The sequence below is a fragment of the Chrysemys picta genome, chromosome 2, assembly GCF_011386835.1.
Source record: "Chrysemys picta bellii isolate R12L10 chromosome 2, ASM1138683v2, whole genome shotgun sequence".
Classification (NCBI taxonomy): Eukaryota; Metazoa; Chordata; order Testudines; family Emydidae; genus Chrysemys; species Chrysemys picta.
This window is the reverse complement of record NC_088792.1, coordinates 278,914,004-278,938,021: the sequence shown is the minus strand read 5'-3', so window position 1 is coordinate 278,938,021 and position 24,018 is coordinate 278,914,004.

Here is a 24,018-nt window from a genome sequence, read left to right as displayed (position 1 = left end):
TGAGGTAGCATCACTTTAATTATGTTGCAAAAAGCTCCATGCCACTTGTCCAGGTGGTTTTATGAGGTTGGTGTAGCAGGCAAGTTAAAGCGCCAGGAGGCGCATTGCGCTGTGTAAACCTCCATTGTTAGATTGGTGTAAGCTGCCTTATGTTGACTTAACCTTGCAATACAGACATGCCCTTAGCAAGGTGACAGGTTTCAGAGTAGCAGCCGTGTTAGTCTGTATCCGTAAAAAGAACAGGAGTATTTGTGGCACCTTAGAGACTAACAAATTTATTAGAGCATGCTCGGGGGTCGCATAACTAGTTAGCATGCCAGAGTCTCGTTGGTTATCGGAATTAACCAGACAAATCGCTCCACCAACTAAGAACGGCCATGCACCACCACCCACAGTTAGCAAGGTGGTATGTTCTCAGTGAAAGCAGATCTGGCCAGCCCGTTAAAAGAAAGCGTTGGTTCCCAGCAAACTCTGAGCATCTATTGCTCTTTGATGCAATTCCCTTTCTTCTTTTACATTGTAATCCCCGAAATGGAGTTCCCCCTCCTAGGCCCAGAGCCAAAATCTTTCCCACAGATGAAAAAGCACAAATTTGAACAATAGGAGCAGAATCATTTCTTGTAGCCATCTGCCTCTGGGATGTGAATGGAAACCGGGGGTGATGCTGCATATGCACTGCCTGGGAGACTTAACAAATCCCTCTGTGATACAGCCCGGCATCTGAAGCCGTGACTGTCAGCGGTTCCTCCACGACACTGCATATCAAAGAGAGGGAGAACAAAAGACATACACAGCCAAAAGGAGAAACTAACTGGAATTTCAGTTTAAATACTCTGTTTCAGCTCCAGGTTCAAATTTGATTCTGCTCGATTCCCACAGCCACTGCTGGCTTCCAGAGCTTGGAGAGGCAGGATGATCCAGCAGTTAGTGCAGTAGGCTGGTACTCATGAGTGTTGGGTTCCCAAGCTCTGCCACAGGCTTCTTGCATGAGCTTTGGCAATTCACTTAAAGTATGTTTACACCAGAAAAAAAACCCCAACAACCCCATTGCCGTGAGTCTCAGAGCCTGGGACTGGCTTGTGCCAGGGGGCTAAAAATAGTAGTGTAAACGTTCTCACTTGGGCTGGAGTCTGGGCAGGGGGTGGGTCTCAGAATCCAGGCTCCAGCCTGAGTGGGAATGTCTCCACTGTTATTTTTAGATCCGTAGTGCAAGCCTCAGTCAGTTGACCCAGGCTCTGAGACTTGCTGCTGCTTTTCCATTTTTGCCGTGTAAACGTACCCATAGTCTCTCAGTGCTTCAGTGCCTCATCCCAAAATGGGGCTAATAGCACTTCCCTGCCTCATAGGATGTTCATGAGGCTAGTATAATGGGGGAGGGATAGCTCAGTGGTTTGACCAGTGGCCTGCTAAACCCAGGGTTGTGAGTTCAATCCTTGAAGGGGCTGTTTAGGGTTCTGAGGCAAAAAAAATAATCTGGGGATTGGTCCTGCTTTGAGCAAGGGTTTGGACTAGATGACCCCCTGAGGTCCCCTCCAACCCTGATATTATATAAGTACCTTGGATAAATTCTATTATTTTTTTATCCATTATCTTTTTCTAGGATGGAGCCCAATAAATATAATTATTATTATTTTATATTTGCATAGTCTCTTTCCATTAAAGGATCTCAAAGCACTTTATAAATACTCATTGTATTATCCTGGTATTTAGTGATACTAGAACTAGATGAAAACATTTAGGGGGAAGGGTGGGGGGAATGATCAAAGCTGAATTTTTTTACTCAAAATTTCATTTTCATGAAAGAACCAAACCCACAATATCTTTCTATAAAAAAACCTGCTGGGTTTTGCTTTTTGAAAATGGAACATGTTTCCTGGAAACCTTTTTTTGAACTAAAAATGGATTTCAGTGAAAACCTGAAATGTTTACACATGAAATTTCTAAGAAAACAAAAACAAACACATTCTCAGGAAAAATCATGAACATTTTTTTGACGAGCTCTCGCAAGCACCATATGTAGCAGGTAGCCTCCTTCACTGCAGCAGGATTACTCAGAGTAAGTACAACATGGATAGGGGTGGCAGCAAAAACCCCTTGGTGATTAAGATGAGGTGGTAAATTCTCTTCCCATGTTGTTGATGGACATTTGATTCTGGGAACAAAAAGGTGATGAGCCTCCCTCTGATCCACTGAAGTCAAAGGGAGTTTTGTCCTTGATTACAAAGACAGAATTAGGCTTCATTGTCAAAATTATCAAACCTCGATGCCTATGATTGAAAATGCCTTGCGGATGTGTCCAAAAACCACAGCGAGAATTCAAATAAAGGAGAATTTGTCGTATGCTTTGTATAGCTGTTCCCAGGGTTAGTTATCCTCACTGTTAAGAATTTGTCTCTTACGTCCAATGTGAAGTCTGAAGTTTGATCAAGATATGACCTAGCTCAATGGCAGGTGACTGGATTCTATAGTTGAAATGTGACACTCCACTGCAGAGATTACTAAAGTGAGATTCTCTGGTTTGTGTCATGCAGCAGTTCAGACTAGTGGTTCCTGATATCCTTAATGTCTAAATGCTCAGCGACGTAGTGGCGTTTGAACTGCATTTAGGAGTCAACATACAGGTGGTGCTGTATGCGGCAAAAGGCAGGTGTTTTTTTTTTAAATAGGGGGCCCAGTGTACCCCAAGACTTTTTTATCCTGTGCACAATGAGCATTATTATGGGGTTCTGGATGTGAAAAAATTGTTCAGTGCGAAAAATGATTGAGAGTTTTGCCCCCTGGTGTACAGTCACGGCCACTCTTGCAGGTATCGTTGCCCCCTCTGCTTGAGTGTGACGTGCTCAGACAGCGTGGGTGTGCAGCTGAGGTGTCCTAGCTGTAGACTGTATTGTCTCTCCAAAGAGTGTTTAGACAGACACATCAACTGGGCATCGAAAAAACAAGTCGGATGCCTGTCTAAAACTTTGTGATCAGTGTCAGTCTTACAGGAACAAGGGGCACAGGTGTAAAGGGAGGCGTGTCAGGGTTTGATCGCTGTTGATGTAGACAGCCACTTGTGTTTTATGGATAGCATTAGAAATGCCCGAATCATCAGAAAAGTATATTTTTTACGATTTTGAATGCACGCAGGAGACGGGGTTGCATGTGCCCAATTACATTTTTGCTATGTCCCTAAAGCCAGAAAAGTCCTGGGAATTTAAGGGTGGTGAGTGTCTTTCTACCTTTATTGGCAAAAAGTTCTGGGACTACACGTGCGAAGCACACAATTCCAAAGGTTACGATACATACTTCATCGTTAGACAGTTACTGTAGGAAAAGATGTGCATAGAACTGATAACTCAGGGTAATAAACTAATGTGTGTGGAAGTTAAGGCCCTGGGCATTCATTTTATAGACTCTTTAAACTTCTTGCCCAGGAAGCTTAGCAAACTCCTGCAGATGATAGGGTTTGAGGGTTGCAAAGGGTATTTCCCATATATTTTTAACACTTTAGAAAACCAAAATTACGTGGGCCTGTGCCTGGGGTGAAGCACTATGGAGTAGACCGCATGATGCCCCGGGAGAAAGCAGAATTTCTTGACTGGTATCAGATATGAAGTGTTGACTTGCAGAAATAGCTCTTGTATTATTTTCAGCAGGATCTCAAAATTTTGAGACAGGCCTGTATCCTCTACAGAGAAGAGGTCATGAAAATGATAGAGACTGGAGATATTGTAGAGAGAGGCCCTGGTAAATTCACAGAGGTAAAATTGTGTATAGATCCTTTCCGGTACATAACGCTGGCATCTGTCCGCATGGCTATGTACAGGTTTATGTTTTTGCAGCCTAACACAATAGCTCTTCTCCCTCCAGATGACTATCACAGGCAGAAAAAGAGAGATTTAACCCCCCTCTATTCAGTGGCTGTTGTATACCGCTCACAAAGACAATATACAGATACGGCATGCTTTACGGGGTGGGGAATTACAGGTAGGCCCCTACTTTCTAGACGGTTACGCCGTCGTTGACGGACTACACACAGCCTTTGAGTTTAACAAATGTTTTTTCCACGGCTGTGTCACCTGTTATTGTGAAAAAGCACAGAACCCTATGACGGGGACAACTTTTGGGTTTCTTTATTACAAGATGCAGCTCAAGACGGACTATCTGAAAAGACTTGGTTATCTAGTGAGGGAGCACGAGTAGGAGATGATGATAGAAACAGACAGGGACCTTGCAGATTTCTTAAAGCCCAGCTACCTCATCCTCTAGTGTGTAGGGATGCTCTTTCTAGGGGGAGGACTAATGCTATCCACCTATATTACAAACCTAACCCCGGGGAAGAAATCCACTCTTCTGATTTTACCAGCCTGTACCCTTTTGTAAACAAAACCAAAGAATAGTTTAGGTTAGTTTAACTTCTGTGCCAGGGAAGATAATGGAACAAGTAATTAAGGAAATCATCTGCAAACACTTGGAAGGTGGTAGGTGGTAGGGAATAGCCAGCATGGATTTGTAAAGAACAAATCATGTCAAACCAATCTGATAGCTTTCTTTGATAGGATAACGAGTCTTGTGGATAAAGGAGAAGCGGTGGATGTGGTATACCTAGACTTAGGAAGGCATTTGATACGGTCTCGCATGATATTCTTATCGATAAACTCGGCAAATACAACTTAGATGGGGCTACTATAAGGTGGGTGCATAACTGGCTGGATAACCGTACTTAGAGACAGAGGGTCCTGTGGCACCTTTAAGACTAACAGAAGTATTGGGAGCATAAGCTTTCGTGGGAAGAACCTCACTTCTTCAGATGCAAGAAGAAGAAGTGAGGTTCTTACCCACAAAAGCTTATGCTCCCAATACTTCTGTTAGTCTTAAAGGTGCCACAGGACCCTCTTTTGCTTTTTACAGATTCAGACTAACATGGCTACCCCTCTGATACCGTACTCAGAAAGTAGTTATTAATGGTTCCCAATCCTGCTCGAAAGGTATAACAAGTGGGTTTCCACAGGGGTCTATTTTGGGACCGGCTCTGTTCAATATCTTCATCAACAACTTAGATATTGACATAGAAAGTATGCTTATTAAGTTTGCAGATGATACCAAACTGGGAGGGATTGCAACTGCTTTGGAGGATAGGGTCATAATTCAAAATGATCTGGACAAATTGGAGAAATGGTCTGAGATAAATAGGATGAAGTTTAACAAAGACAAATGCAAAGTGCTCCACTTAGGAAGGAACAAACAGTTTCACACATACAGAATGGGAAGAGACTGTCTAGGAAGGAGTACGGGAGAAAGGGATCTTGGGGTTATAGTGGACCACAAGCTAAATATGAGTCAACAGTGTGATGCTGTTGCAAAAAAAGCAAACATGATTCTGGGATGCATTAACAGGTGTGTTGTGAGCAAGACACAAGAAGTCATTCTTCCGCTCTACTCTGCGCTGGTTAGGCCTCAATTGGAGTATTGTGTCCAGGTCTGGGCACCGCATTTCAAGAAAGATGTGGAGAAATTGGAGAGGGTCCAGAGAAGAGCAACAAGAATGATTAAAGGTCTTGAGAACATGACCTATGAAGGAAGGCTGAAAGAATTGGGTTTGTTTAGTTTGGAAAAGAGAAGACTGAGAGGGGACATGATAGCAGTTTTCAGGTATCTAAAAGGGTGTCATAAGGAGGAGGGAGAAAACTTGTTCACCTTGGCCTCTAAGGATAGAACAAGAAGCAATGGGCTTAAACTGCAGCAAGGTCAGTTTAGGTTGGACATTAGGAAAAAGTTCCTAACTGTCAGGGTGGTTAAACACTGGAATAAACTGCCTAGGGAGGTTGTGGAATCTCCATCTCTGGAGATATTTAAGAGTAGATTAGATAAATGTCTATCAGGGATGGTCTAGACAGTATTTGGTCCTGCCATGAGGGCAGGAGACTGGACTCGATGACCTCTCGAGGTCCCTTCCAGTCCTAGAATCTATGAATCTATGACTCTGTTGCTCAGGAGGTGTTGGATAACCTGAATAAGCATTATAAGAAAAATGCATTAGTATTGTTAAATAAGCTGGGCCAGGATAAAAATATATCTCTTTGTGAACAATAAAGGGGCTTTTGTGTACAAAGGCTCAGTGGTTAATGGTTCTAACATGCGTGACTTAGTCAGGGCCGTCACCAAGACGCGCTCTGTTCCTAGCAGACACGTACCTAACGGATGGGATGTGTTTATGAATGCCATGCCAGAACTGAGTGTACCATCTTCCGTCATGGGCAACACAGCCAACAGAGATCTTTTGGAACACTTGAAGGTCTTGACCTCCAGCACCGGGGTTGATTGAGAAACACCGACTCCTTTTTTGCCATCTAAAAAATGAAAATTGGCTGAAAGACCCGAATAGCTCAGTTTGTAATGTTTTTTTATTTTAAACTGGTAATGTTTTGCTTTAAATAAAACATCTCTATATTTAAAATATATATATATGTACGTGTACTTTTTCTGAATTTGTCATTGTTTTAAAACAAACAAACAAACAAACAAAACAAAAAACACACCAAACATCAATTGTCTTTAAAGCCCTCACCTGGGGTGCTTTATTGGGTAACATGGCTGTGAAAATTGTTGCAAGATACACACGTCTGTTTGCTGAAACATGTTTGGAGCAAGGCTAGGCATGCCCGAGAATGTACATTTTATATTTTTTTACAAAATTCATCACCACCCTTGCTACAGTGATCTAAGAAAAACATGCAGTGATAGCCACAGGTGATGAAGCAGGGGTCTTGTAATTGTCTAGTGTGAAACACAATGTCGGTGGCGTTTTTGTTTAAAAAATTCATAATGCTTCTAGGAAACAACACACTGTTCGGGGGATGCCCGTATGAGTCAAAAAACTCTCCATGATTATGCTCCGCCAGATACAAGGCGAGCCACTGTTCACCCGGTTGGTTGTGCAGATGCATGTTGACCACCAAACCTTGTTGGCTCTGAGACAGATTGCTACCAGGGAGCCAATCACAGGGGAACACATCTAAGAAATTCTCTTTTGTGTAAGGGTCTGCTGATAAGACACATGAGGGCTGCACGGTGTCCATATTCACATGTAGTCAAACAGAACGTTTCTCCTCTGATTTATCTCTGTGATGTTCTCAAAAAACCCATACACGATCATATTGACGGTGACCATCAAAGCCTTCCCAAAATGTATTTTTGCTCTCAGGTTCCCAGTTTTAATCAGGGAATAGTAATTGGTGCATTCCTGGTCGGGAGACAGGTCAAAGGCAAACAAGGTGTAACCCTATGCAAACTCCTCACGGTCGATTAACAGAGAATGATCTTTCATGTGTTTACCAGCCGTCTGTACCAGATTCATGTATTCTCCCACGCAGCATCTGGCCTTGAAGTCTGGTTGCAGAGGCTTGGTTGGTATCTGTTTACCATCCACATAAAAGGCCACAAAATTAATATTGTAATGTTTAAAATGAAAGGGGTTTTTAGCATAACTTCCGCTAACGGCATCATTATCCACAAACCCTAGGACAAGCATTTTGGATAACTGTCCCAAGAACAGGTTCTCCTGGTTACTGACCGTGCTGCCCACAGGGATGCTAACCTCTTTAATTCCACACGGTCCATGGGGTACTTAGCATTAGCAGTAAGCAGGGGCTCCGCGTGCCCCAGAGGGATGCCCAGAGCCACCCGTACTTTCTTCACGAAAAGGAACGCCGATACAATGCGCAGTTTAACGCCTTAGGCCGCAATGCGTGTCAGTTTAATGCTCACATCCACTCTGTTCAACAAAAGTTTTTTTTTTTAAAAACAGGTCGCTGTGGAGATGACCCAACAGCTCTATCATCCTGCTCAGGGCCGTCAGCTTTGCCTGCATCACAAACCCTAGATTCCCGCCATCCAGCTCCATTTCTTCATGTTGTCCAGGCATGTCTTTGTAAAACAGGCCGGCGGAAAATTGTGTGGCAAGGGTGTGGTCGCTGTAATTGAGCACCGAGTCTATAAAGGCCCTGTATGGGTAACAGTTGTTGCTTTGGCTTATGAGGCAGTCTCCCAGTGTGACATCCAACTGACTGAAAATATTGGCCGCGGGATAATTCACCAGGCCCACCTCGGCGTCTCCGAGTTCAGTTCCATCTCCTTTTACAATCTTGCAACACAGGTACAGCAGCGTGTTGTTTAAATCCATATAATCTATGTCATTCCCTGCTATAAAAAAGTCGTTGGGGGCAGCCTCCATAACGGCTGATAGAGGCAGCACCTCGGTGTAGTTGCTTTACTCGATGCTGGTCTGCGTAGGGGCTATTTAGAACAAGTCTAGTTCAGATTTGGTGCACTCTTCAGACTCGCAGTGAACAAAAGCCATGTTGATTAAAATATATCTCTTTTACCAGGTAGAGAGTGTCTCCTTTTTCGCCCAGGCTTCCCTCTTGAACTTATGCTCATGGCCGGCCCTGCGTGTCAAAGCCCTTCTTTTAAAGGGTTTCGGGGGACCCATGCATTGTGTGTATGACACCATTTCTCTTTCTCTTCCTCTGCCTCCTACCAATGTACATCAGCCCCGATCTCTCCTGTACAGCTGGATTCCCCTCCTTCTCCAGAACAGTGCTATGTTTTGAGTGGCGGTTTTTACGTGGGGTTTAATAATCTCTAACCCCCTCCTCAAAAGCGGTACAGCTTTTTGAAAGAGGCTACGGAATATTCCATCCACACCAGCCCCGTACATCACGGGGGCCCGCATGATATCCAGGAAGGGTGTGTCCAGCCTGTGCTTTGTAGATGATGGGGTCACCATAATTTTTTAGGGTCACCATCGTGCTTTGCTTTTTAGAAACCTCGCTGTCTCCGGGAAGGCAGGTGCAGCTTGACGATCACCTTGCTGAAGTGAATGAGACATGTCTGTTCTGATATGTATTTATTTCAATGGGGAATACCTCAGCACCCGTCTTGTCTTTTAGGCCCAGGCATATTTAGATAGAATGTCTATCACTGTTAAGATGTAATTAAAACCACTGTTGTGTTTGGAGAACTGGTGCATATCCACCAAATCTGCCTACCATTGCGCATCCACATCTGAAACAATGGTCTTGTTTCTTTTTAAATGTCTTGGAGCTGGTTTGTGTAAAGCGTAAGCGTCCTGGTCTGAAAGCCAAGCTGTTACCTGTCTTCTTTTCAAAGTTTTACTATGCTTTTTGGCTGCTTGAAAGAGAGGGTTCACCCCGCCAAAGCTCCCAACTTCCCCAGGGGTGTAATATATTTTCTTTCACTGAGCCGTCTGTGTAGACCTGATGATTACTTGTACTGTCTTTTACTAACATGAGTATGGAGGGGACACATTCATATTGACAAATTTAAACGAGTTTTATTAATCGCCTGGTTTAACACGCCCTTTTACAGCCATCTGTGAAAATGGACGCCATGACCCCTACCATTAGGTAGTCTGAGCTGGTTCATTCTTCCATTTTGTCCTTTTCTAGATTTTCCTTTTCAGATCTGTGTCTTAGAAACCAGCAAAAACAGCTGATGCATGATAGATTTATTCCCACAGGGCTACCAATGTGTAAGTTTTTAAAGGCCTCTAGAAAGATATTGTTGAGCAGTCGAGAGATTTTAAGAAAAGAAACAGTGTAAGCCCCCGACTGCTTGTTTTTAGATTTCCACAACCCCGGTTCGGTTACTAACCACATTACACCCCATCCTAGACCGTCACTTCTTAATCGTACATTTACCTGAGCGACATCTTTTCCATTCACCTTGTCCACCGGTAACTCCCATGAGCCATGGTTGCGTTCTTCCATGGGGTGGACAACGAGAGGCCATCACACTCGTCGGGCTGCCTCACGAGTGCTTGGGTTTCAGGATTGGGTTCCAGCATATCCATCAACAGCTGGGCCAAACGACCTACCATGGCCTCTCCCTCCTCCTCCTTGGAACTGTCACTGATGTAGTGCTTTCTCCATGGGTGGTCGAAGGCCCTTGGAGCTAAAACAAAGTCTGAAGTTCTCACGGGGGTAGCGGAGGAGTCCATGTTTCCTTTCAGCGTTTCCACAATTTCCAAAACACGCATTATTGGAATGAAATGTCCTCTTCTGTGTGGCACTCGAACTTCTGGGGATGGTGTTGCACTCTGATTGGTAGAGGGTGGTAGGGAGAGCTCTTAGAGGTGTCACATGACCCACTTCTGGATGGATCACCTTGCCCTGGAACACCCCCTGATTGGTCAAATTTCTCGGGGCAGTCCTACATGGGGTGAAACAAATCCTGACTGGTAGAGGGGAGTTCTTAGAGGGTCACATGACACCCTTTGCTTCCGATCATGTGTCCGTCATGACCCCGGAAGTAATACCCCCAGGGGTGGGTCTTAGTGTGACGGATGGATGGGGCCTATGGGATCAGGTGGGCAGGGCTACGTTTGATTGATGGTAGGCCCCTTATACTACTATTATTAAAGTGAGATTCTCTGGCTTGTGTCATGCAGGAGTTCAGACTAGTGGTTCCTTCTATCCTTAATGTCTATGGAATCACAAAGCAAGTCTGTGGCAGAGCCAGGGAATAGAACCCAGGAGTCCTGACTCCCAGTCCCCTCTGCTAATCACAGAATTGACACTCCCTCTTCAGTGTTTCAGCCAGTAAAGGTGATTGCCATGCCAAACTAATTGCTAGTAACTTCAGGTTTAAGTTTAGCTGTGAACTGACTTTTATACCAATTGAAATTACTTCTTTAGCTCGACAGATTTCAGGATTGCTGACCTGTTTTGTTGTTGTTGTTGTTGTTGTTTTTTTACTGATGCAAAAAGAAAACACAGCAAATGGAACTACCTTACTGGTTAAAACACAGTGAACTGTAAATAGCAAGCCTGAGAATTTATGGGTTTGAGTTTGGCATGCGATGGCTGAAGACCAAAACAGTTTTGATTGCAATGCTAATGATAATGCAGCTGTCAAGGGGAATCCGCTAACTCAGGGCATGGTACATAAGATACAGACCCCTTTGTCGCTAGGCCATAGGTTCAAAAATCATTCCAGGGGTCTGATCCTGCAAAATGTTGAGTGTCTCCTGCGACTCCCGTTGCCTTCAAGAGGCATGGGGGGTAATTTGTTGCTCAGAATGTAGTCCTGAGCACCTCACGGGATTGGGCCTCAGCTAAGTAGTGGATGGGCCTTTGAGCTGCAGGAAGTGAAGTCATTGACTCACTCCTTTTCCTAGTAGTAGCACTGCTGGAACCACGTTGAAATGCCTTTGAGATCAGTGGGGAGCAGCTTGAGCTGTTGCCATCTGTACTGCAGCTAAGCCTGTAGGTAAAGGAAGGACTTCATGCCAAGGTTTGTAAATGACTAGTAACTTTGGGTGCCCAGCTTTAGACTCCTTAAAGCGGCCCAATTTTCAGAAAGTGCTGAGTACACCCGCCCTCTGAAAATTGGGTCTCAAGTTGGGCCTAGAAAAATGGAGGCACCCATAATCACTGGTCACTTATTTAAAATATTAGCCTCAATCTGCAGGAGTCCATATACTTTGGAGAAGTAGCACTAGTATTGACTTAGTGTGAAATTCACCACTGTGCAATGGGGCTTACATAGAACAAAAGCCTCATCCTGCCTCTCTGAATAGAAGAGTGTTTCGCCCTGAAGCAAGAACAAAAAAGAGCATGATACGCAGTGAGTGTCTGCCTCTGTCCCGTTCCCTCTATTTTAATTTGTTTTTGGCCAGTTGGCATTCCTGACTGGTGCTTGTTCCGCCAGGATCCAGTGACACAAAAAATAACTGCCACTCCAAAGGCAAACACCAAAGGGGCCGTTGATTTATTTTCAATAACTGCCTTGATTTTTTTCCCCTCAAGATTTATTTTGTAGTAGAGATGACATTGTTGTCCTCTGTCATTGATGTTCTTCTCTTCCATTGACATGGTCTATTAATTAGAGAAGGAAGATGAATTAAAAGCCAGGTTGCGATCTATAAATCTTGATGAAACAAGACAATTTTTCCTTGTCACGTAGATTTTATAACAGTTGTTCCAGTTTAAAAAAAAAATTGCTACCCAGTTTTCACTATTATAAGTTTTTGTTTGTTTTGAAAAGCTACGTTTAAGTTCGAGCCAGCACCGACCCATGGCTTGTATTCAGATAGCTTTGAGCTTTGGGGGCACTTGTCCATCCTGATAGAGGCTTCTGGGAGCTATCGTGTATTTCTTGTTGCTGCTGTTTTATTTATAGGTATTTTGATGAGAGCAGTTGGTTTTCAGGGATACCTTGAATACCTTTGTTATAGATCTCAAAATCTAGGGAGAACAATGACTGAACGGACCCCAATGTGAAGCAGAGGTTGTACCTTTAAGCTGCTTTGGGAGCCAGTTGTGCTTTGACGGTGCAGTCTAGTGTTTACATTTCAGAGCTCGTTGGGGCACGGGGGGTGGGGGGCATGCCCGCTGTTTAAACCCCTCTGTGAGATTTGGCATAAACTCCACCTTCATACCTATCCAATTCCCAAAGTCTGCTATGCTGTAGGGGTAGGTCCATGGTCTCACTGCTTCTTGCTGCCCTCAGGGATGTTTGGAGGGAGTAGTCCCTGAGCACAAGGACTGTAACTGCACCTGGCTCTTACATGGAACATGCAAAGGGTGTGTGTGCATGGGATGCTCCTTCCCCGCCATCCCATGGCACAAGGACCAGGCACTATCTGGACCTAGCGTGGCTATTAACTATTGGTAACTATTGGCCCATCCAAACAACTGTGTTACAATAATATGGAGGTTGCGGAGTGAAGAACTCCAAAAGAAAGAATTGACTATGGAAAAATTGCCCAACTAGTCTTACGCTACGCCGTGTCCTGGGTGAGTTGTTGGCAGCAGAGCTCAAACCAGGGAACTCTGCATCTTAACGCATGAGCCTCTCCAGCCCATTCCTCCTAGCCAAACTTATAGCAGGCTTATCACCCATTGTTTCCCAGCCACCACCAGAGGGGGACAGAGAGCCACCGCAAGTTGGTGTGGGTTATACTGTTGCGTGTATTCTCCACCATGACCTTCATTTACATAATCACATGCTAATTTTATTTGCGGGACCTATCTCATTCAGGGACTGATCCAAAGCCCACAGAAATCCATGGGAGTCTTTCAATTGACTTCAATGAGCTTTGGAGTGGGCCTTCAGTGTTCGGGATTAGTGCCCAGTGAAGAGGAGGGCTGTTCAGCGCTCCATCCTGTTTACCATTAGGCTGAACGTGCTCTCAGTTACATCACTGGGACTGGGTTGCCACACAACATCCTTCTTCCTTCCCCAGCCTCAATTGTTATTCCAGACTGGACTTGATTAGCAACTACAGTCTGGCTGCACCGATTGGCCGGGGAACTGGATTGTGAGTGCCTTTTAATTGTAGATCCATGACTTCTTCCCGGGCCCCTTCCTAGACTACCCTGGCTCTTCCCCAAAGCAGCCAATGCAAGGCAGGCAGGGAGATCATTTCTGTAGCATGCAAGGGATGCATTATCACCACAGGGTTCCAGATTCTGCAGGTCACTTTAGGCCCATGGTGACACTTGTGCAGCCACTATTCCGTTGCCTTGCATGGGTGTGACCAATAGGCAGAATGCTTGCCAAGTTCCACGGATGCCTGGCCGGAATAGAATCCATCTCTCTCTTGGCTGTGCTGGCTCTGCCAGGTTAGCAGGAGTGAAAAACGCAGGACGAATACGTCACTCCCTGAACTCGGCAGGCCTGCCTCTGGCGATGCACAGAGAGCAGGGCCAACGACTAAGAACGTGCCACTTTCAATAGCTGCTTTTCAGCGCAGACCTAGACTTTAAAATATTGTTGTGCCGGGGCTATTTCCTGACACTGTCTATCACTCTCTGATCTGCTAGGAAATACGCCCTAGCTGAGCTCACGACCTAGCACCAGAAAACCAGGAGCTAGCAGGATTTCCCAGAAGAACGGGCTAAAATCAGTCCTTGGAAAAGCAATTGAGCTATGAGCTATGTGAGCTATGGAGTGCATTGGGTCTGGGGTACCCTGCAGCTCTCCAGTGGAACCGTGCTCATGTTAAGTAGCTACTCCAGGATCCCCTTTCAGGACAGGGCTGGAGGTAGGGCTCCCCTTGTATTACGAGGTAATACAGCCCCAGTCTGTATTATAGTTCTGTCTTTTCCCGTGGGGGTTAAATATGGGGGTTGAGGAGAAACAAACGTTACCTTGGCCCAAGCCTGGTCCTCACCCTGGGCAAAAGTGTCTTGAAGGCAACTGACCTCCCCACTTCCATGCAGGAAGGTTTACACTTAAGGAGGCCCTAGCCCTAATAATCAGATGCTGTTTTCATCACCAAGGGCTGGGTAGGCCTAACTGCTGTCAGTTTTTTGGGAGCTAGGCTCCCAGCCATCTCCAATCTGGGCCTTTTTGATAGAGGGGAAACTGAGGAACAGAGAGGCTAAATGACTTGTTCAACGTCACACAGGAAGTCTGCGGTAGAACAGGGACTTGAACCCAAGTTTCAGGTCAGTGCTGGACAACTGGACCATCCTTCCTCTCCTCTGAGCCCCTCCTATTGGCCAGATAATCCAACCCTTGGTAATTTATGGCCTGCTCAGAAGTTACTGCCTGGAGGATGAGAAGTGCTGTTCTGCTGCTGCTTGTGGTCTGAGTTCCCACAAACAAGCCTGCCGTTTAATGCTCACTGATGGCTTTCAAGCAAACAAGAGTAATTTAACCTTAAAATAATCTTATTAAAAACCCCACATGCACTTGCCCCCTAGGCGTTTACAGAGATATTAGAGGAAGGGCCAAAGTCTGTGCTCAGTTATGCTGGTGTCAATCGGAAATAAGCACTTACATTAATTAGCAGAATTTGCCCTCTGGGACTAGAGCTATAAAAACATGTCTCCGTGGCTTTATTAAAAAGATAGGACAGGCTGGGAAGTGGAAGACTTGCATGGTAGAAGAGCTGAGCTTGGCCTACAGGCTGTATTGGGGTGATTGTGCCGTACAGAATGAGAACAAGGTTTCGTGAAGTTCCAAGCTTTTTTTTTTACTTTGGCTGTTTTGATGGCGCTAGCTCTGTCTGATCACACCTGAAGTTGGGGATTTTAGTTGGTGTTGGTCCTGCTTTAAGCAGGGGGTTGGACTAGATGACCTCCTGAGGTCCCTTCCAACCCTGATATTCTATGATTCTATGAAGCAGTGGACAAGTTCTGCTCAGACCCCAGAGCTTTGGTAGGAGCCTAATGGAACATTAAAGCTTTGGATGTATCTGCTGATTTACTGTTTTAACGTCACCCCTCTCCAGCAAGGGGCCGGCTGATCCACACTGACGTTCAGTGCGTTAGTCAGAAGTGTATACTTGCAGCTCTCTCAAAACAGACTGTACAATGACAGCAGGCTTTTGTTCAAAGGGGACATCACCCATTGTGATGAAGTGGGAATGTTCTTAATGTTTTCTCTGAATACTGTGTGGGTGCCTCAGTTTCCCCTATGCCTTTCTTAAATATTTAGGTGGGGGTATCAGGGTGTGTGATTGTTGCAGAGCCCAAGAAGGGCCCTGTGATACTGTCTGCACAGAGAATGGCTGGCACTCTGTCTCCTGGCAACTAATGGCCTGGGCTCCTCTGCAAAGATGCCAATTGAAGGTGTTGGAGAACAAAGAGATCAGGTGACCTCCTGGCCCAGGAAAGAGACAAAGACCAGAGAGGAGGGGCTGAAGAGTCTCAGTTTGGAGTTGGCTGGGAAAATGGAGGGGAGCCCAGACGGGGCTCTGGCCTCCCTGGAGCCCCCCAAGATGGACCTAACTGAGGGGGTCCTGTTGTCTGTACCTGCAAGACCTGTCTTGGACTGTGTTCCTGTTGGCTAAATAAACCTTCTGTTTTACTGGCTGGCCGAGAGTCATGGTGAATTGCAGGAAGCCGGGGGTGCAGGGCCTTGTGTCCCCCCACACTCCGTGTCACCCATTACAGTCAACCTCAGCGCAGCGGGACATGGTGTCTATGCTTACCATGAGGCAATTACCTAGCTGGTGAATTGAGGACCAAGCTAACTCATTAAAGTGAGGGATGCTTTTCAAATGGTGTGCGTTTAAATTGTGGAAAAGCTAATAATAATAATAATCAAACCTAGCTCTTATGTAGGGCTTTTCATCCACTGATCTCAAAGTGCTTTACAAGGGTTAGTATCATTATCCCCATTTTGCAGGTGGGTAAACTGAGGCACAGAAGCAGGTGACTGTCTATGGTCACCCAGTAAAGTAATGGCAGAGCAGGAAATGGAACACAGGTCTCCTGAATCCCCATCCAGTGCTCTAACCACTAGGCCACACTGCCTCAGCAGCCATCTTCATAAGGGAAAAAGTGATGCCAGGCAGACTTGACTGCTTTTATTGGATACTAGTGCAGAATTATTAGCAGGAAGGAATGCAGCACTCTGGGAAAAGGTAATGCAAATCACAGCGTACAGGGCAAAGCACGGGAGAGCCAGTTTTGAGGCATTCTCAGCTAAAGGGATCTGGCTGCAGAATGAAAAGACTTCTAGGAGAGAGTAATTCTGAATCCTCCCACCTTTCAGTCCTGCTTCATGATCTTTTTGGTAAAGCCTCGTGTAATGGGGTGCACTCACCCGAGGGGCATCTCCTGCTGGCTGTCTCCAGGACTAGCTTTCTCAGCCGGCACACGCTCTTCTGATGGATTGATGCCTTTTCTGCTGCCTTAGTCCAGGAACCGCAGCTTCCTTTTCATGACTCAGTCTTCTGGCCATGTCACCATCTGTGTTTTCCCCCTTCTCGGGGTGCGTGGGGATGTATCACAATCCAATCCATCCACTTCCCAAGGGGTGAGCTGGGGGGGAACCCAGGCCCGCACACTACTCTGGGTCCCCACCCAGGGGCCCTGTAGATAGCAGCCTACTCCTGCCTCTCCTTAACTTCTCCACCAGCACTGCTTCAATTCCCCGGGTGACTTCCCCACAGCCCCAGCGCCTTCTTCACCCTCTCCAGTCAGCAGGTCCCGGCAGCCAGCCAGGAGCGCCTGTTCGCTTCCCTGGCCCCTACCAGCAACTGCTCTGTCCATGGTGCTACCTTCTGTTGGGCTCCTGCAGCAACTGGCTGTCTATTGCCCTGCAGCTCCTTTTAAGTAAACCCACTGGGCCCTGATTGACTGCTCCATGCAGCCTCTCCCCAAATGGCTGCTCCCCGCACAGCCTCCCAAGGCTGTTTTTAACCCCTTCCTTTCCGGTGTGGGGTGAACACCCAATCACTCTTCCCCACCACCGTGAGAACACCAAACACCACTCCACCCCCATCCCTTCCCATAAGCAGTAAATGGAGGAGAGCCAAAGGCTCAAGAGTGATGGACTAATCTAATGAACCTAGGAGGTGCACAAATCGTATGTTGATGGGCACCAGTGCAAAGTCCTAAAAGAGACAAAAAAATGGATAAAAGTTCCCAGGAAATCTAAATTAGAATGGGCTTAGTTGTGAGTGCGGGCACAGGGCTCATTCACATTCGGGGATTTATGCACCACTGCCGTCACCACCAACAGGGACTGAAAACTGGCAGAAAAATTGCAAACAATGGGTAATTAATTATAGATTCCGAGGCCAGAAGGGACCATTGTGATCACTGAGTCTGATCTCCTGCAGAACAGAGAATTTCCCTCCGGGGTAGAGCTGGTCAGAACATTTTTATCAGACGTTTTCCATCAGAAAATGCCACTTCGATAAAATCAGATTTTTTTTTTGGTGAAATTGTTTTGATTTAAACTACATTTAGTGTAAATAAAAGTTGACGGGGTTGGGGGAGAAGATTAGAAACATCAAAGTCCTGGTTTGACACTTTCAGAACAAAAAGTTTGTTTTTCATTTTGAAATCGCTTCATTTCAAAATTCATCTTTATATATATATATAAATATATATAAAAAGGGTCAAAATAAAAATTTAACCTTTTGATTGACCCAAATTATGTGTGTGCGTGTGTGCGTGTGTGTGCGCACGTGTGTGTGGTCTTTTTATTTTTTTCAAAATTTCATTTTCTGAAACAAAGTGATATTTTGCCTTTTTGTCCCGAGATCTTGAAATGTTTCACAGGACAGAAAATCCATTTTCTGACCATCTTTACTCAGTGATTCCTACACTGTTTATTGTAGTCCATCTAGAACAGCATATCATGTAGAAAAAGTGATCCAATATTGTTCTAAAGACTCCAAGTAACTGAGAGGCCACCACATCCCTTAGGAGAAATGTGCAAAACTCAGAGCTTTCCTTTTGCAAAGGCCCATGGGGACATTTTCTTCAATTTCAATCCACATGGGTTGGCACTTTCTCTGCTCCTCTCTACATGTTTGCTTTCAGTTTCAGGTACAAAAATCACCAAATTTCAAAAAGAAATTTAGTTAGAACCATGAGATTAATCTTTGTTTCCTCCATCTTTGTGTCTCCATCTAAAGCTGGATTGTAAATTGTTCAGAGCAGGTCCTTTGTTCTATAAAGCATCAAGCATGCAAAAATAATAAGAATAATAAACATGGCCAGAGTTCCAAGTGTGTGAATTAAACACCAAAGCAGGGGAGTGTGGTGCAGTTTCGGGCTGTGTGGTGGATGTTAGTATGTAAAAGGCAAAGTCTCCGTTTGTGGGGACCTGTCCATTAAAACTGTCAATCATCAGCACAGAGCTGGTGAGAGATGCTGGGTGTGTGGCTGTCACTCAACCTATCAACCTCAGAAAGATTTGGGGCGGCTTAGAACTCTGGGCTCCAATCGAAGTCAAGGGGAACCTTGTCAAACGCTCAACACTTCTGCAAGTCAGGCCCTAAATGTGTAGTGGGACCCCCATAAATGTATCACCAAGAACTACAGAGCACAGTTTTTCGCCACGCATTATTATAACTCCTTTTGTTGGCTGTTTCTTCAGGTACCTACATCCTTAGCATACTATAACTGAAGCCATCGTTAGTGCCAGTATTAAGAGCCCATCTCATAATGAAGGTTGCACATAATTAAGGAGCAGTTTAATGTAAGTTTATATAAAAGGGAAAAATAAGTGGAGTCATCTGCTTTCTCCTGCGTTCATTAGGAATGAAGGGTGTTGGGAAGAGTGGAGATTATCTGAAGCCTCAGAGATGTTGTGGGTGTATTAGTGGATAATATGCAGACTAACTAAACCTGTTCTTCTGAAGCAATGCTACTAGAATACGATTTACCTTTACATCACTTAGGACATTTGGGTCATTAAATGATTTAATGTAATTAGTAGAGAAAGTGCTATGTTCTCTTAGTCACTTATCTTCATAAACCATAATTACAGTGTCATATCAATTTCCATTACAACTTAAACTGAAAACAAACAGGTGCATAACATGAAAAGTGGTGATTGCAGCTCCTGGGGTATGCTGCCGTTTGTGGGCTATAAATGGCAATAGAAGAACACTCTAAGCCTTCATTTAAATTAAAACAAATACCTAGCAATTTCACTTATAGACAGGCCTGGCTTCCAAAGGGGCTGAACACCTGGGAAGGTCAAGCCAATGGGAACTACTGGTCACTTTTATTTAGGAGCCTAAATACAGATTTTGGAGCCCAGGTGTGATAAATGAAGGGGGGGAGCTCCCTTTTACGGACACCCAGCCAGCCAGTAGCTATAAAATCACTCTTAGTAGCTGTTCTCTACTTGCTTTACCTGTAAAGGGTTAAAAAGTCTGACTGCTATGCATAGGTAAAAGGAAGTGAGTGGGCACCTGGACAAAAGAGTCAATGGGAAGGCTAGAACTTTTTAAAATTGAGAAAAAAAACTTCCTCTTTGTCTGTCTGTTATGGTTCTCCCAGCAAGAGAGGCGGATGGGGCAGCAACTATGCGGTAAGAAGCTTGGGGCCAGGTATGAAAAATCATTAGTATCATACCTAGAACTACTCAATTGAAAACCCAGATATGTAAGTAGATCAGGAAATGTCTAGGAAGACATGATTAGGTTTATCTCTTTTTATTTCTTTATGGCTTGTGGACTCCTCTGTGCTAACCCCAGGTGCTTCTGTTTTGCTTGTAACCTTTAAGCGGGAACTCAAGAAAGCTATTCTTGGTGTTTAATCCTTGTAGTTGCTCTTTTAAAAACTAGCAATATCTTGAGTTCCCAGATGCATGTTCTTTCTTTTTTTAAATAAAATTTACCTTTTTAAAGAACAGGATTGCATTTTTGTGTCTTAAGAGGTTTGTGCACATGTTACTTAATTAGCTGGTGGCAACAGCTGATTTCTTTGTTTTCTTTCTCAGCTCTTCCCTGGAAGGGGATGTGAAAGGGCTTGAAGGTACCCCACAGGAAGGAATTCCCAAGTGCACCTTCCTGGGCTCTCAAAGGGGTTCTGCACTTGGGTGGTGGCAGCATCTACCCATCCAAGGTCAGAGAAAATCTGTAACCTTGGGAGTAATACAAGCCCGGAGTGGCAAGTATTAATTTTTAGAGTCCTCGCGGGCCCCCACCTTCTGCGCTCGAAGTGCCAGAGTGGGGAATCAGCCTTGACACCAGGTTTAAAAATTGGCAAATAGAATCCATCCCCACAACACACGTGGTGACCATGGTTCAATCACAAAGCAGTTCAGTTTTATTTCAAAACAAATATAATATTTACGGGACTAATGCTGCTCAGTTGTGTGAACATTTCATGTGCTTTAAAGAGGGTTTTGTATGAAGTGAAGAGGGATCCCTGCTGCAGAGAATTCTGTGTTTAAGAGAAGACAGCACATGAGAGAGGTCAGAGTAGAAGAATGTAATGGCAGTGGTTAGTCTGGGGATTGGGGAGAGTGGAGAGAGCTGTGAAGGAAGAGTGGCCCTGCAGGAGGAGAGAGGAGCTCAGAGAGTAGGAATACACGTAGGCAGGCACTGGGAGGAGAGGATGAGAAGCTTGAGCCTGAAGCACCAGAGGGAAAGCCAGTAAAGGGATTCAAAGCCTAAAAGGTTGGGCAAGGGCAATCTTTCCCAGCAGCATTTTGAAGGCAGCAAAGGGGAGTGAGGGGAGAATCCAGGCCGTCACAGAAGAGGAGGTGGCAATAAGGTTGGTGTTTACAAATTGTTGGCCGTCCATGTGTGTGAGATGGAGAATGGCTGTTTTAGAGATGCTGCAGAGGAAGAATTCAGAAGGATTTGGTGATGCCCTGGGTGTGACAGACGGAGGAGAGAGAGAAATCAAACACCTCACTGAGGCTGTGAGGCCAAGGAAGAGGAAGGAGTGGGGTTCATAGATTTTTAAGGCCAGTAGGGACCTTTGTGATCAGCTAGTCTGACCTGCATAATACAAGCCACTGAACCTCACCCAGTAATTCCTTCATCAAGCCTATAATTTCTGTCTGAGCTGTAGCATGTCTATGAGAAAGAACTGTTGGTTCACGGAGAAGGAAGAGTTTGGGAGCCTGACGTTATAGTCTTATTTCTGGCATAGCCATTTACATGCATGCAAAATGCTGCCAATTCAGCATGGCAGGGCCAAGCTCACTCCACACAGATGTAAATGACTCCACCAGGTGCTAAAGAGCGGAGAACCAGTCCTGAAGGGGTTCAGTTTGCATTATGTTACGTTTGAGTCAGACACAGGATACCAGAGTGAGGTGTCAGAGATGTGAGATTGCCCAGAGGTAGGGAGATTGATTTGGGGAGTCATTTGGAGGATGGGAAGAGATGCTGTGTGAGCAGAGGCCACCAGGGACAATGTGCAGAAAGAGGAGAGGAATGTGCCAAAGACAGAGATTCCTGAGGGACCCCAAACAGGGAAAGGGGCCATTAATTTGAAGGAGGGTTTGGAAATGGGGGAGGAGAACTCAGGTTACAGCGCAAGAATGAAAGAATTCAGGAGAAATGAGTGAGAAAAAGCAAGCAGATGTCTCAACCTCCTTGATCTTAGAAAAAAAAAGGTTCTTTGTCTTGGACTGAAAAAGGGGATCAATGACATTGTAAGGACTAGTTTGCAGGGGACCTAGGAGACCAGGAGAAGAGAGGATATTAAGGCAGAGTGAGTAGACTACATGGTCACCTAATTTGAAGGCAAAGGGGAGAGGGAGTTGGCCTGGTAGTTGCAGCAGAAGCTGGATCAAAGATTTCTTTCTGTGTGGGTTTGGGGATATAGGGTATGTCTGAAGAGTGAGGGAAAGAAGCCAAGTATGGAAGAGAATGAGGCTAAAAATTAGATAGAAAGGTGTCATAGAAATTTCTGTCCGTTCCAGCTGAGGAATAAGGAGAGACGGACACAGCTAGCCGAGCAAGGAGCCCCAGGAGGGGCGATCCGTTTATTTCAATTGCAATTGGGTTCGAGCTCAGCAAGAACAAAGAAAACACTTACACCAAAGCATTATATGCAGTTGCTTATGATAATCTATCGCTCTATGATTGGCCAAAATTTGCCATCATTACCATACATAATTAGCAAGCTCCATGTATCTGCCCCTCTTATGACCCCTTATTGTTCATCTATTTGGCCCCTCCTCCTTGCTAATTTTGCAAACTAAGCGGTTAGCTATCTAAAGGACGCAGGCACAGAAAGGTCAATTGTCTCCAGGTTTGGAGTTTGGCTACATTTCCTCTTGAAGGAACTTTCTGACTACCTATAGCTGACCCTGCATTTTGTCCTTCTTCTTTCTCCCATGTGTACGTGACAAATTTGCCCCCTGGCAGTTAAGTAGAATAATTTTATATCAAAGGGAAGCCAGGAGTCTTACAGAAATCAAAAGGGCAGGCCAAAGGGGTAGAGCCGAGGATCAGATGACACAGCTCTCAGGCAGCAGCACCAACTGGAAGTAAAATGAGCTTCTCTCTAACAGCTCCAGGTCCCTTTATATCAGCCACGATAATAGCAGCATATGTGGATTTAATAAGTGTGGCGTATTCCTTCCTCTGGCTCACTAGTATACGTTAAAGTGAGTGTGAGCTATTTTAGTGGAAGCTCGCTGATGTGGAACATGTGGTAAGTTACATGTGGGAGGCGGGGGGCAGTCACAGACAGCGGCCAGCTGCGTCCAGAGTGACATTCAGAACCAGCGCGGGGGTGAGACGCTCTCACTGTTTCCATGTTGGACACAAGGCCGGAGCTCTGTTGTGCGTGGGCATTGAAGTCTCCAGTTCTCAGGAGTCTGGAGGATTCTGCAGTAGTTCAGCTAGCTCCTTTGTGGTGGATCTGGTTCTTGCCACGTACTACCGCCTCTGCACTTGCCAGCTCTGTCTTTTCCCAAAGGAGCTGGACTCAGGGAATCTCAGTATCTGTACTCAGCATGTTTCTCAGGGAGGCTCTGAAAGGGCAGAGGCAGCGAAGGACTGAGTCATAGTAACAGAACTGATTGGAAAAAATTTCCCACCCACAACAGATGTTGAAGAAGATGAAAATTACTTGTTTTCTTAATTTGGGGAATTTTCATTTTTTTTTACTGTATTTTATTTGCAACTGGTGAAAAGAATTTTTAAAATTCAGTTTTCAGCTGAAAAAATGTTAGTTTTTTTCAGGTTTTATCTTTTTTGATGAAAATGTGAAAACTTGTGAGGAAAATGGATTTTTGGGGTGAAAATTCCCACTCTGTCAGAAGAATGTGCCACAGGAGATTTTGACCAGCTTTCCATAAACAGATGAGTTAGTGCAGGGATCGGCAACCTTTGGCACGCGGCCCGCCAGGGTAAGCACCCTGGCGGGCCGGGCCAGTTTGTTTATCTACTGCGTCCGCAGGTTCGGCCGATCGCGGCTCCCACTGGCCGTGGTTCGCTGCTCCAGGCCAATGGGGGCTGCAGGAAGCGGCAGCCAGCACATCCCTTGGCCAGTGCCACTTCCCACAGCCCCCATTGCTGATCCCTGAGTTAGTGTGGGGGGGGAGGCCACCTTGGGAGATGTGGTTCATTGAGGGCAAAGGTGCCTGTAGGTGGTGACTGGGCCTTGTCTGAGTCCTTCCTAGGTGTGGTGATGTCACTTACTTGTGATGAGCTGCTTATGTCACAAACCCTTGCAGGACAGTTCTGTGGATTTCACAACAGGCTGTCAGAGAAAGGTCAGGCAGAGTTGGCTGGGCTTTCCTCTAAGAGGGGGTGTTTGCCCAGGCCTGGACCCTGCTTGG